This window comes from Suncus etruscus, chromosome 4 (assembly GCF_024139225.1).
Source record: "Suncus etruscus isolate mSunEtr1 chromosome 4, mSunEtr1.pri.cur, whole genome shotgun sequence".
Taxonomy (NCBI): Eukaryota; Metazoa; Chordata; class Mammalia; order Eulipotyphla; family Soricidae; genus Suncus; species Suncus etruscus.
The window spans coordinates 82484192-82499257 of NC_064851.1; the positions used below are offsets into that span (position 1 = coordinate 82484192).

At 40.2% G+C, this 15066-nt stretch overlaps 1 non-coding gene across 1 annotated transcript; it reads left to right on the forward strand.

The window, feature by feature from the left end:
* The first annotated feature begins 10939 nt into the window (after window positions 1-10939).
* On the forward strand, window positions 10940-11070 carry LOC126007926 (small nucleolar RNA SNORA51). The gene has a single exon (XR_007495397.1). It is a non-coding gene; the product is annotated as a small nucleolar RNA SNORA51 (small nucleolar RNA).
* The last annotated feature ends 3996 nt before the right edge of the window (window positions 11071-15066 follow it).

A 15066-nucleotide genomic window follows, 5' to 3' on the forward strand; every position in this document is an offset into this window, starting at 1 on the left:
CAGACAGTCATCTGGTTATCTAGTTCTCCTACTGATGTGACTCCCTCCAGTTCATCACATGTAAAACTTTTTTTTATTTAAACACCTTGATTACATACATGATTGTGTTTGGGTTTCAGTCGTAAAGAACACCACCCATCACCAGTGCAACATTCCCATCACCAATGTCCCAAGTCTCCCTCCTCCCCACCTGACCCCTGCCTTTACTCTAAAGAGGCTCTCCATTTCCCTCATACATTCTCATTATAGGGACAGTTCAAAATGTAGTTATTTCTCTAACTAAACTCATCACTCTTAGTGGTGAGCTTCCTGAGGTGAGCTGGAACTTCTAGTTCTTTTCTCTTTTGTGACTGAAAATTATCATTGCAAGAATGTCTTTCATTTTTCTTAAAATCCATAGATGAGTGAGACCATTCTGCATTTTATTCTCTCTCTCTCTCTGACTTATTTCTCTCAGCATAATAGATTCCGTGTACATCCATGTATAGGAAAATTTCATGACTTCATCTCTCCTGACAGCTGCATAACATTCCATTGTGTATATGTACCACAGTTTGTTTAGCCATTCGTCTGTTGAAGGGCATCTTGGTTGTTTCCAGAGTCTTGCTATGGTAAATAGAGCTGCAATGAATATAGGTGTAAGGAAGGGGTTTTTGTATTGTATTTTTATGTTCCTAGGGTATATTCCTAGGAGTGGTATAGCTGGATCGTATGGGAGCTCGATTTCCAGTTTTTGGAGGAATCTCCATATTGCTTTCCATAAAGGTTGAACTAGATGGCATTCCCACCAGCAGTGGATAAGAGTTCCTTTCTCTCCACATCCCCGCCAACACTGTTTATTCTCATTCTTTGTGATGTGTGCCATTCTCTGTGGTGTGAGGTGGTATCTCATCGTTGTTTTGATTTGAATCTCTCTGATAATTAGTGATGTGGAGCATTTTTTCATGTGTCTTTTGGCCATTTGTATTTCTTCTTTGTCAAAGTGTCTGTTCATTTATTCTCACCATTTGTTGATGGGACTAGATATTTTTTTCTTGTAAAGTTCTGTCAGTGCCTTGTATATTTTGGAGATTAGCCCGATATCTGATGGGTATTGGGTATATATTTTCTCCCACTCAGTGGATGGCTCTTCTATCCTGGGCACTATTTCCTTTGAGGTGCAGAAGCTTCTCAGCTCAATATATTCCCATCCGTTAATCTCTGCTTTCACTTGCTTGGAGAGTGCAGTTTCCTCCTTGAAGATAACTGTAGTCTCAATGTCCTGGAGTGTTTTGCCTATGTGTTGTTCTATATATCTTATGGTTTTGGGTCTGATATCGAAGCCTTTAATCCATTTGGATTTTAACTTCATACATGATGTTAGCTGGGGGTCTAAGTTCAATTTTTTGCAAGTGGCTATCCAGTTGTGCCAACACCACTTGTTGAAGAGGCTTTCCCTGCTCCATTTAGGATTTCCTGCTCCTTTATCAAAAATTAGGTGATTGTATGTCTGGGGAACATTTTCTGAGTATTCAAGCCTATTCCTCTGATCTGAGGGCCTGTCCTTATTCCAATACCATGCTATTTTGATAACTATTGCTTTGTAGTTAAGTTTAAAGTTGGGGAAAGTAATTCCTCCCATATTCTTTTTCCCAATGATTGCTTTAGCTATTCTAGGGTACTTTTTGTTCCAAACGAATTTCAAAAGTGCATGATTCACTTCTTTGAAGAATGTCATGGATATCTTTAGAGGGATGGCATTAAATCTGTATAATGCCTTGGGGAGTATTGCCATTTTGATGATGTTAATCCTGCCAATCCATGAGCAGGGTATGTGTTTCCATTTCCGCATGTTCTCTCTTACTTCTTGGAGCAGAGTTTTATAGTTTTCCTTGTATAGGTCCCTCACATTTTTAGTCAAGTTGATTCCAAGATATTTGAGTTTGTGTGGCATTATTGTGAATGGGGTTGTTTTCTTAATTTCCATTTCTTCCTTAATACTATTGGTGTATAGAAAGGCCATTGATTTTTGTGTGTTAATTTTGTAGCCTGCCACCTTGCTATATGAGTCTATTGTTTCTAGTAGCTTTTTGGTAGAGTGTTTAGGGTTTTCTAAGTAGAGTATTATGTCATCTGCAAACAGTGAGAGCTTGACTTCTTCCTTTCCTACCCGGATCATCTTGATATCTTTTTCTTGCCTAATCGCTATAGCAAGTACTTCCAATGCTATGTTGAATAGGAGTGGTGAGAGAGGACAGCCTTGTCTTGTGCCAGAATTTAGAGGGAAGGCTTTTAGTTTTTCTCCATTGAGGATAATATTTGCCACTGGCTTGTGGTAGATGGCCTTCACTATATTGAGAAAGGTTCCTTCCATTCCCATCTTGCTGAGAGTTTTGATCAAGAATGGGTGTTGGACCTTATCAAATGCTTTCTCTGCATCTATTCATATCATCATGTGGTTTTTATTTTTCTTGTTGTTTATGTTGTGTATCACATTGATAGATTTATGGATGTTAAACCATCCTTGCATTCCTGGGGTGAAACCTACTTGGTCAAAGTGGATGATCTTCTTAATGAGGCATTGAATCCTAATTGCCAGGGTTTTGTTGAGTATCTTTGCATCTGCATTCATCAGCGATATTGGTCTGTAATTTTCTTTTTTCGTAGCATCTCTGTCTGTTTTAGGTGTCAAAGTGATGTTGGCTTCATAAAAGCTATTTGGAAGTGTTTTTGTTTGTTCAATTTCATTAAAGAGTTTTGCCAGGATTGGTAGTAATTCCTCTTGGAAAGTTTGAAAGAATTCATTAGTAATTCCATCTGGACCTGGGCTTTTTTTTTGGGCAGACATTTGATTACCATTTTAATTTCATCAATAGTGATGGGGGTGTTTAGATATGCTATATCCTCTTCCTTCAACCGTGGAAGATTATAAGAGTCCAAGAATTTATCCATTTCTTCCAGGTTCTCATTTTTAGTGGTGTAGAGTTTCTCAAAGGAGTTTCTGATTACCCTTTGAATCTCTGTCATATCAGTGACATATCAGTGATCTCTCCTTTATCATTCCTAATATGAGTTATCAAGTTTCTCTCTCTCTCTTTCTTTGTTAGGTTTGCCAGTGGTCTATCAATCTTGTTTATTTTTTCAAAGGACCAACTTCTGCTTTCGTTAATCTTTTGGATTGTTTTGTGGTTTTCCACTTCATTGATGTCTGCTCTCAGCTTTGTTATTTCCTTCTGTCTCCCTATTTTTGGGTCCTTTTTTTGAGCACTTTCTAGTTCTTTAGCTGTGTCATTAAGCTACTCAGGTAAGCTCCTTCTTCCTTCCTAATGTATGCTTGCAAAGCTATAAATTTTCCTCAGTACTGCTTTTGCTGTGTCCCATAAGTCCTGATAGTGTGTGTCTTTATTGTCATTTGTTTCCAAGAACCTTTTGATTTCCTCCTTGATTTCATCTCAGACCCACTGGTTATTGAGTATGAGGTTGTTTACTTCCAGGTGTTAAAGTGTTTCTTCTGAGTCACTTTGGAGTTCACAAATAATTTCAGAGCCTTGTGGTCAGCGAAGGTAGTCTGCAAAATTTCTATCCTCTTGATCTTATGGAGGTATGTTTTATGTGCCAGCATGTAGTCTATCCTGGAGAATGTCCCATGTACATTGGAGAAGAATGTGTATCCAGGTTTCTGGGGATGGAGTGTCCTATATATATCCACTAGGCCTCTTTCTTCCATTTCTCTCCTCGGGTCTAGTATATTCTTGTTGGGTTTCAGTCTGGTTGGCCTATCCAGTGTTGACAAAACCCTGTTGAGGTCCCCCACAATTATTGTGTTGTTATTAATATTATTTTTCAGATTTGTCAACAGTTGTATTAAATATTTTTCTGACCTCTCATTTGGTGCATATATGTTTAGGAGAGTGATTTTTTCCTTCTCTACATACCCCTTGATTAATATAAAATGTCCATCTTTGTCCCTTACAACCTTCCTGAGTATAAAGTTTGCATTATCTGATATTAGTATGGCCACTCCAGCTTTTTTATGGGTGTTGTTTGCTTGGATAATTTTTCTCCAGCCTTTTATTTTGAGTCTATGTTTGTTCTGACTATTCAGGTGCGTTTCTTGTAGGCAGCAGAAGGTTGGATTGAGTTTTTTGATATATTTAGCCATTCTCTGTCTCTTAAATGGTGCATTTATTCCATTGAGGTTGAGAGAAAGAATTGCCCTGCGATTTAATGCCGTCTTTATATCAAAATTTGATGTGTCTTTTGGTTAGTCTTGTTTTAAATTAGGTCTTTCAGTTTTTCTCTTAAGACTGGTTTTGAGTCTGTAATGTTTCTCGAGCTGTTTTTTGTCTGTGAAACCATGTTTTCTTCCGTCGAACTGGAAAGTGAGTTTTTCTGGGTACAGTATTCTAGGTGAAACATTCATTTCATTTAGTTTTGTCAAAATATCCCACCACTGCTTTCTGGCATTGAGTGTTTCTGGTGACAGGTCTGCTGTAAATCTCAAAGATGTTTGCTTGAACGTAATTTCCCCTTTTGATCTTGCTGTTTTCAGTATTCTATCTCTATCTGTAGGATTTGTCATTTTGACTAGGATGTGTCTTGGGTTGTTTTTTCTGGGATCTCTTTTGTTTGGTACTCTTCAAGCATGCAGGATTTAATCACATATATTCTTTAGCTCTGGGAGTTTCTCTTTAATGATGTTCTTGACCGTTGATTCTTCCTGGAAGTTTTCTTCCTGGGTCTCTGGGACTCCAATGATTCTTAAGTTGTTTCTGTTGATCTAATCATAGACTTCTATTTTCATCTGTTCCCATTCTTTGACTAATTTTTCCATTGTCTGTTCGTTTGCTTTAATTTTTTCCCAATCTCTCCTGCTGTATGGAATTGTTATGTATCTCATCTTCCACAGTACCAAGTCTATTCTCAGCTTCTGATACCCTGTCCCAGAGCTTATCCATTTTGTCATTCACTTCGTTTACTGGCTTTTTCAGGCCTGTTAGTTGACATGTTATTTCAGTTTGGAGTTTTGTGATTTCTGTCTTCATATTTTCTTGGCTCATATTAGTGTTCTCTTCAAGTTGATCTATGGTTTCTTTGAGTTCGTTGAGTATCTTCCATATTGCTAGTCTAAAGTCCTTATCTGAGAGTTTGACTAGTTGGTTGGTCATTATCTGGTCATCAGAATTGTCATCTTCATTCTCTATGTCTGATGCTGGCCTGTGTTGTTTCCCCATTGTCACACTTGTATTGTGGGTTTTTCTACGTGTTTTGGCGGTATTTGTTGGCTATATGATGCAGGCAGCACACTCCTCTGGTTCAGCCCTTTCTGGATGGGCCAACTTGCCTCTAAGGGAGGGGAGTCCTCTGTGGATGAAGCCTCACACAGGATCAAATCTTAGGCCCGAGCACACAGCAGAGAAGACAGAACGGAGAGAAATGCTTGCTTCTGTGATCCAGCACAGTTCTTAGTGTGATTTTTTCTTCTTGCTCCGATGGTGTTCTTTGCTTAAAAGAACGCATGGCTGCGTAGCGAAGTGGAGCGGCTGTGCTCTGCTGGAGCCTCTTTTTGGCCCACTCCCAAGAGGTTCATGCAAGAGTACATTAGACAAACTCACACAGGCAGCACTCACAGTTTTTTACAGTTGGGCCCCACTGGGCAGGCATAGTTTCGTGGATTTTCCCAGCCTGACCTCACAAATAGGGGACCCGGCTTCTGCAAAGCCTAGCTGGTTTTCATGTTATGGAGTCCCGCCCTGGAATTGACCTCAGGGAGATCGAGTTTTCTGGAGCCTCTTTTTGGCATACACCCAAGGGGTTCACGCAAGAGGACAGTAGACAGACACGCACAGGCAGCACTTACAGTTTTTCACAGTTGGGCCCCACTGGGCAGGCGTAATTTTGTCACTTGTAAACCTTTGTAGTAAAGGCCTCTGACATATAACATAAAATAAAATAATCAATGTAAAAATTTTCTTATGAGTTAGTTTCTTGAAATATATTGCCTTATTTACAAACCTAAACACAGTGATAATTGAACTTTTATGAGGAATGTTTATCTGTAGATAAAATGCCCCAATCTTTAAGTTTGGGGGCAAGAACTTATCTTATATTCTTATCTTATATTTATTTGTTGTATGATTTCAGGATCAAACTATAGAACAACACTATATAGTACACTGGTGAAAAGTAAAATGATACATTATTCATAGTCAAGAAAGTAAAATAGTTTGCTAATTTATATTATTGCCCATATTTGAAAGACAAGAGAATAATACTGTATAGAGAGCTGAGAACTGAAACTAAAATAAGGGGGAAACTACTGTTCTACCTTTAGCTTTTATGTTGCCTAAAATTCCATTTTGACTAATAAGAATCAGTAAGTAATCTTTCATTGAGTCTTCCTAATCTGAGAAATACTTTTCAGTCAACAATTTTCTGTCTACTAAGGCTATAATTGTTGGTGTACCTAGCTAAAACCCTGAAGTTGGGTGCAAAGACCCTAAGACCCACCCATATCTGGGAGGGGTCTTGGGAACCGGATAATAGGTGTAACTACCTGCAAGACCTCCCATTTCTGGGAGGGGTCTGGAAAAGGATAGATAAACCTCTGAGCCAGGGGATTCGGCCCTTTTGCCGTTTCTCTTTTGGCCCGGCTTGGTTTCCTGGCTTTTGGATCTTTGGGCCGCATGGAGCCCAAAGGGAAGATGGCTAACAGGAGATAAGATGCAGGGCTAGCAAAATATAGCTGAATGCTTAAAAGGTTGACATAGGCCACACACCTGTGGTGGCTAGGGCATAAATAAAGATGATTCTTCCTGAAGCCTGCGTGTGAGTGATTTCACCTGGGCCTGGAACTCGCCGGCTGCATGGAGGTTGCAGAGCCATGTGGGCTGGATGGCATCATCCACCATCCAGCCCCATCGTTAATTATTTAATGCAACATCTGGCGCTCCGAACTTTGACCTGAATCCTGGACCCAACAAAACAGCAAAAATGGTAAAATTTCTGCTCTTCTGTTTCATTTTGGCTCTTTTCGGGTGCACTGAGGCCAAAACACTGGGCCACGTGGAGCCATGTTCAAACATGGCCGTAACCCCTTCTAGGGAAAGAAGGGCAATTAAAACAAAAGAGGTGGAAGCTTGCATCACCTCCAGCCCAGGCCCAGGCCCAGAACTGAAACTTTGTTACAAGAAACAAAAACCTGGGCCTCTTCAAAGACTTATTAAAAGTCTAAATTGGAAAAGGAGGAGAAAAAAGACTATTAAAAATGGACTGATTTTCTGAAAATGACCTTTGGCTTGAATTTGGATTTCGACTTTGGAAATTTCGAACTGAACTTTTAGTTTAAATCACTTGGAACTCTGAACATCCATAAGCTGCTTCCAAAGTGCGCCCGGAAGGAAAAATAAGGCAGCGGTGAAGCCCCTCCAGCATCAGAAAAGCGGCAAAAAGCTCCTATCGGCCCAGAAGCAGGAACGCCTCAGCTCAGCTCAGCTCAGCTTTTGCTCCGCTGCAAGCCTGAAAAGGTAAAACAGCAGGAGCGAGAAATACCGTCCAAAGTAATGCCCAGAGGGGAAAAGCGGCTGGGCTCAGCTCGGCTGGGATCGGCTTGGCTGGGCTCAGCTTTGCCCGGAAAAGCGAAAAACCTGGAATCCACGCTCCAGATCACAAACCGGCAGCGGAGCCTGGAACTACGGAAGAAAGCCACGTGGTAAGATCAGCGTGGGACAAACCAACATCTGAACTTTAAAAGTTTACAAAAGCCACGTGGTGAGATCAGCGTGGGACAAATTAATCTAAACTATGGTTTTAGGTGTAGAAAATTAGTGGGTAGTAATATTTTACTCATAGTTGGTAATGGGATAAGTTTTAATTAGTTAGTGGTTAAAAAATAAAAATATAAGGGAGGTAATACAAATTAGCCCATTTTAACATCTAATTTCTAACCACCTGCATCTTTGTCTTAGTCATTTTCTTTATGATTTAAATGTGTTTTGTTGTCTTTCAAAGTTAATATTTTCAATTGCAAAATGTTTTACTGTGTATTTTAATGTACTTAGCCTGTTTTTAAAATGTATGTTATGCATGTATGCTAAAGTACTTGTGTATAGAAAATATATAGGAACATTGAAGTTCCCCCAATATAGTTTAAAAATATAGGAACATGAAAGTTCCAAAATAGTGCTTGGTAAAAAAGCATTAATAGAATTTTAGGTTACAGGTGTAAAGTATATTTTGCAAATGATATGTTTTTGAAAAGGGCTGTTATATTAATTTTCACTCTATTACGTTGGTGCATAAAAATATTAAGAAAAGGAGGAAATGTTGGTGTACCTAGCTAAAACCCTGAAGTTGGGTGCAAAGACCCTAAGACCCACCCATATCTGGGAGGGGTTCTTGGGAAGCCGGATAATAGGTGTAACTACCTGCAGACCTCCCATTTCATGTGGAGGGGGTCTGGAAAAGGATAAATAAACCTCTGAGCCAGGGATTCGGCCCTTTTGCCGTTTCTCTCTTGGCCGGCTTGGCTTCCTGGCTTTTGGATCTTTGGGGCACGCTTGGAGCCCAAAGGGAAGATGGCTAACAGGAGATAAGATGCAGGGCTAGCAAAATATAGCAGAATGCTTAAAAGGTTGACATAGGCCCACACCTGTGGTGGCGTAGGGCATAAAATAAAGATGATTCTTCCTGAAGCCTGCGTTGTGAGTGATTTTCATACCTGGGCCTGGAACTCGCCGGCTGCATGAGGTTGCAGAGCCATGTGGGCTGGATGGCATCATCCACCATCCAGCCCCATCGTTAATATTATTTAATGCAACATATAATAATTTGAAACCTTAGCTAGGGATGGGGAAGAATCAAGAATAGAAAATAAAAATAAAAATATTCTACAGCATTCTTAAAGAGAGAAAACCAATTAAGATCAGAGTTACCATAAAACTGGGTGAAATTCGAGTCTTGCTATACTGACTCAGAGCTGATTCCATATTATCTTTTTTTTAAAAGGATATGTCAACTTTATTTAAAAGTTTGAGATATAATTTTTATCCAAAAATGTACTCAAGGACCGGTGGCACGGAGAGATGAGCACAGCGGTGTTTTGCCTTGCAAGCAGCCGATCCAGGACCAAAGGTGGTTGGATTCGAATCCTCCCGGTGTCCCATATGGTCCCCCGTGTCTGCCAGGAGCTATTTCTGAGCAGACAGCCAGGAATAACCCCTGAGCACCGCTGGGTGTGACCCAAAAACCAAAAAAAAAAAAAAAAAACCAAAAAAAAAAAATGTACTCAAGGACCAAGAAGTTAATGAAAAGTTGTTCAAGATCAGGTTATTACTGTTGATTTTTAATTCCAATCTATACAATGGCATAACACTTATGAACCACTGGAATGACTATCATAAATAAAACAATATGGTTGGAGTTCAGCAAAGGAATAATAAAGAATATTAGCCAACCCTTTTTTGTAACTTTGCCCACTTGCATTAAAACCATAATACTTTCTATGCTTTTTTATGCCCTCCCAAAAGGTTTAGCCAACAGAAACTCCAAATGTTGCAATGTCTGTTCCAAAATCAAAACAAAAATAACAAAATACAAAGTAATAATAACAAGAAGATGAAATGAACAAATTCTAGCAATTATAGTCTTTTATACACTGTTGGAAATAACATTAGATAGTATAGTCATTATAATATAAATGTGCCTTGGGGCCTGAACTATAGTACAGTAGTTAAGCTGATTGTCTAGAATGCAACTGACCTGGGTTTGCTTGCATGCATCACGTATGGTCACCTGAGGTTGCCAGGAGTGATTCCTTAAGAGTCATGAATAACCCTTGAGCACTACCAGATGTGACACAATCCCCTCAGTAAACAAATAAATAAGAAGATATCTTCTCAAATATTAAAAATATAATTAGAACTAATTCTATTCAGAATTACTTCAGAAAATTCAGAATTTACTAAATCCGAATGTCTTATCCTGGATATATAGACATATTATGTCTATATACATATATTATGTATTATCTACTATATGCCATTTATATATATTCCAATAAACTGAAAGTAATAGTGAAGTTAAACCTATACAATTATTTGGAGCAATATTATTTGCTAATAGAGCAACAATACCCCAATTGCCAATCAATATATAAAAATAAAAATAAGATGTGTTAAATACTATGGAATTATTTGACCTTAAAATAATGAATTTCTTATACTTACTACAACATTAGTGAAATCTGAAAACATTATGCTATGTAAAATATGCCTGCTCAAAGACAAATATGTATATTTAATTTATATAAAGTGCCTAAAGTTGTAAAATTTATTATCAGAATGTATAGTCATAGTTCCCAACATTGCTGGAAAAAGAGTATAAGATGTTTTTTTAAAATTTTTAGATGTTCATAGCAGCTTTATTTTAAAAGGTACACATAAACCTTGAGATATTACCCAGAAAAGAAACTATTGATACAAGCATTGATTTAGATCTCAGGTACACTGAATAATAAAAGCCAATCATAAGGTTTTTTTATTATATGATTCCACTTAGGTAAATTCTAAGTTTGTTTTTTTGTCTATTCTTTGATTGGGGGTTAAGTTCAGGTCTGCTTCAGAGATCAGGCCTGGTTGTAGTACCATTAGGGGCTATAAGCCTTGCCAGGAATCAAAACCAGAGTTGTCTGTCATGCCAGTCAAACAGCTTCCCCCCTGTACTATCTCACCAGCTCCTCCTTCCTATTTTTAAAAAAATATTTATTGTTATAGCTACTTTTTATTCTAAAAGAGAAGTTACAAGTAGAAAGCCTGTCTAGAGTACGAGGCCTGTGTGGGTGGGGAGGAAGGAGACTTGGGGATATTGGTGATGGGAATGTTGCACTGGTGAAGGATTATATATATATATATATATAATATATATATATATATTATATATAAATCAAAAAAGAAAAAAATAAGGCCTCCAATAGCTTACTACAGGCTGTGTTCTTAACACTGACTGTATAGAAAGAGGAGATACAGTAATGCACCCATATACACCTCAACCCAGGCCCTTTGCCTGGTCTGTATTGTGAATAGAGGGACAAAAAAAAAAAAGAAGTTACATATGGAAAGAAAGAATCAAAGAACAAAAAAATGCAACTATGACCTCTTGCACAAACATCTAATAAAAAAGATTTGTGTTTAAGGGATAGGATTGGGAATCATAGAGCCAGATATAGGGCTTACATGATAGCAATTTGTTTCCACAGTTGCAAGGAAAAATAATAAGAAAATATAGAAAAGTATGAAGCAAGAGAACTTGGTCAAAGTATGTAAGAAAGCTTGTGAAAGGAGAGTAGAACTAAGAGGGAAAATCATAGCAGGGAGCTGATGCCATAGTTTTGACTCAGAAAAATTTTTGCAGAAGCCAAAGCTATATATAACTTACAACAACATAGTCTCATATCTGCAAGGAGAGATGAAGATGCGCACTGATACCTAAGATTTATGTGTAATACAAAAACCCACAAAATTGAGCTGAATATGCTCATAGAAAACAGGCACATACCCAGAGAATGAAAAAGATGTCCCAGAGTACAGAGTTAAGATCCCAAGCAGACAAGACTGAGAATAGGTGCGGGGTCCTAGAGTCCCCCGGAGGGGCCCGGCCAGCAGGGAAACGGCTTGGAGGCTCTTGGACTTCCGCACTCTTATTTTGCTGAGTTAAAAGAACAACCACACCTGTAAAAAATCTGAGAGAGGTTAGTAAAGAAGACCCCAGGCGAAGTTCCGGTCAGAGGCAAAATTTATTGATTCAGCATCTCTTATATAGAGGAGGAGAAATGGGCAGGAAAAGAGGACATGTCAATCATACTTTTTGGCGCGAAGGTTTTTAGAACAAAGGGCAGTAAAATATTCAGAAGGGATGGAGACCTTATGTCTCCAAAGTGGGATCTGCAGCCGCTTATCTGGGCTAACATCAGTTTGTGAAGGGGGGCAGGTTTTTGAAGGTAGCTATTAACTCCGGAAAGAAGCTAAAGGGAGTGGTCTAGATCTGGAGTTAGCATTGGGGGTGTTCACTTTCTCTTTGGCTTCAAAGAAAAAATCTCCTTCAGCTGTGAAATACCTTTCCTGTTAGTCCAACAGCTTACAGCAAAATCAGCAGATGGGCAGCCTTAGGTAAAGGCTGCATAAAAGACAGAAGACAGAAAAATTGATCCTTTGACAGGACACTGTCTCCAACATCTCCCCCTTTCTCTTCTAATAAAAGAAGGAAAGTCGTGCGTGGGTGGAAGACCCTGTCTTAGGCGTGCAGGGTTTGACCAGGTCGGACATGGCCATCAGCCGCATTTAAAATGATGGCTACGGACGCGGTGGGTGTGCACGGAGGTCCGAATTATACGCCGTAGCCTTTTGGGGCCATGCCCTAACTGGGACCCTACTAATCCCGTCATAGGCATCTCCACAGCCGAGAGCACAAAGACCGGAGCGAGCTCCGTTTGTTAGTGATGCGCTCAATCTCCTGGAAACTTAGTGGCTGGAGGGGCGGCTTGGTGACTATAGCCAAGTTTTCACAGGAAACACGTGGGGCTAGTTGGCAGTGAACCTGAACAGAGGTTTTTTCCTTATCATCTGCCAGATTTTTAACAAGGTCCGTAAGTTTGCGTAGAGCCCATGGGCCAAGGGAAAGGAGCAGCATGAGGCTAATGAGGGGTCCCAAAACAGTGGACAGTATTGTGTGAAGCCAAGGAGAAGAGAAAAACCAGCCCTGGTACCAACTTTGTTCTTGATTAAAATGGCTCAGAAATTCTTTCATACCATCACCAATGTGTTGAACACTGTACAACATTGTTCCTTAAGGGCTACACAGATTCCCCCTTCCTAAAAAAAAAAGGAAAAATACCAAAGTAAACCACAGTGGTTAGCTGCACTATGTTTGCTAGGGATACAATAGTGTGCTTTAAGTATTGTAAACTTATTGTAAGTTTGAAACATTTGTAACAACAGTTATATTTAAGGCAGTAACAGATTTTTAAGTATGAACCAATGAATAAATTATTGTGCTTACAGCGGTAGCACCCAGGCCTATGATTAAGGCTAGGGTGAGAGCAGGTTTGACAGGTAAGTTAGGCATTAAAACAATGAAAACACAGTAGTTTTAGGACTGAAAAAACAAATGTGAAACAATGGGGGAGATAAACCAGTGAAACAGGCAAGAAACGTTAAATTGGGGGCAATTATGAACTGAAAGGAGGAATTAATGACAAGAATTTGATTACAATTTTCAATAGGGGGAATCATATTGGGTACCAAAAGGCAAAGTACAAGTTTCACCACCTGTTCCAAGGTGATGCTGAAGTGAGGCTTGGGGCTGGATCGCAGAGAGCGAAGGGTTACACGGCTTGAACAGCTGTGAGGCTTTTTTTTAATTAAAGACTTTGCTTTGTAGCAATTGCCGGCTAAGGAGGGGAGTAAAAACTTTGACGGAGCAAGGACGGAGCTGAGGCAGGCTATGGCAGGGTAGGAGAAACGCCAGGGGAATTTTTAAAGGCAGCTTTTAGTTTTGCAGCGACAGAAAAGCTGGAGGCAAGGTTAGGGAAGTGGCTGACTGTTAGCGGCAGAGGCTACTGAGTAGGCGGAGAAAGACTTTTTTCATTAGGGAGAAAGACAGGAAAGGTAGTAGCGCTGGTTTTGCACTCGGCAGGAGAGATGGTATAGGGTGTGAGCATTTTGTTTTTTTGAATCAGAGTTGGAATCTGGAAGTGGAATTGTGGCTGCGGCGGAGGTAGAACCAGCGTTAATAGTTTGCAGCTACGAGTGCTTTTTTGCTTCCCCGCACTTTGCCCCGCGGGGGGCTGAGGGGGGTGCAGGCGTAGAGAAGGGAGTGGCGGCGGGGGTTAGCACTTTGGAGAGTGACTCAGGCACAGAGCTGCTGACAGGCTGGGCCCTGGAAAAAGTGTGTTGTTTCTATAAGAGCTTAGAGACTAGGATTTTTGCCCGCCCGCTGGCTAGAGATTAACAGCGCGGGGGGGGGGGGGGAAGCGGCGGAATTTTCGCCCGCCCGCCGGGGAGAGCTGCTCAGGGAAAAAAAGCAGCGGCTTTAACAGGATTAGCACAGAGGTTGAAGCGGCAGAAGTGAAGATGAAGGGTTAAAGGAGGGAGGGAACTGAGAGATTTAAAGCGACAGGAACCTGAAAACTAGATTTTTGGCAAACACCATAAACAAAACATTAAGAAATTACAAATAACGTGACACCCATGGTAGCGAGTTCAATGGGTATTTTTGGCAAACATTATGAACAAAACATTAAGAAATTATAAATATCTTTTTTGGTAACCTCTACGTGTCTGTTTTTTAATTCAGACTGTATCTCTTTAATGAATTTAAGCTCGGTACTTAGCGTGACACCCATGGCATATTCACTGGGTGAAGCCCCCAAAAGCCAATTAAGGGGCGGCGGGGGGGACGACGAAAATACTGCAGTTTATTTTGATCAAGGGCTGACTGTTTATACGCTTACCTTGATGAGGTTTTTTTTCTGCGTTTTACAAAACAGCTCCGGACTCGCCCGGCTCTCTTGGTCGTCCGAGTGTGGTGGTCTTCGAGCCCCACGTTGGGCGCCAAAATGCGGGGTCCTAGAGTCCCCCGGAGGGGCCCGGCCAGCAGGGAAACGGCTTGGAGGCTCTTGGACTTCCGCACTCTTATTTTGCTGAGTTAAAAGAACAACCACACCTGTAAAAAATCTGAGAAAGGTTAGTAAAGAAGACCCCAGGCGAAGTTCCGGTCAGAGGCAAAATTTATTGATTCAGCATCTCTTATATAGAGGAGGAGAAATGGGCAGGAAAAGAGGACATGTCAATCATACTTTTTGGCGCGAAGGTTTTTAGAACAAAGGGCAGTAAAATATTCAGAAGGGATGGAGACCTTATGTCTCCAAAGTGGGATCTGCAGCCGCTTATCTGGGCTAACATCAGTTTGTGAAGGGGGCAGGTTTTTGAAGGTAGCTATTAACTCCGGAAAGAAGCTAAAGGGAGTGGTCTATATCTGGAGTTAGCATTGGGGGTGTTCACTTTCTCTTTGGCTTCAAAGAAAAAATCTCCT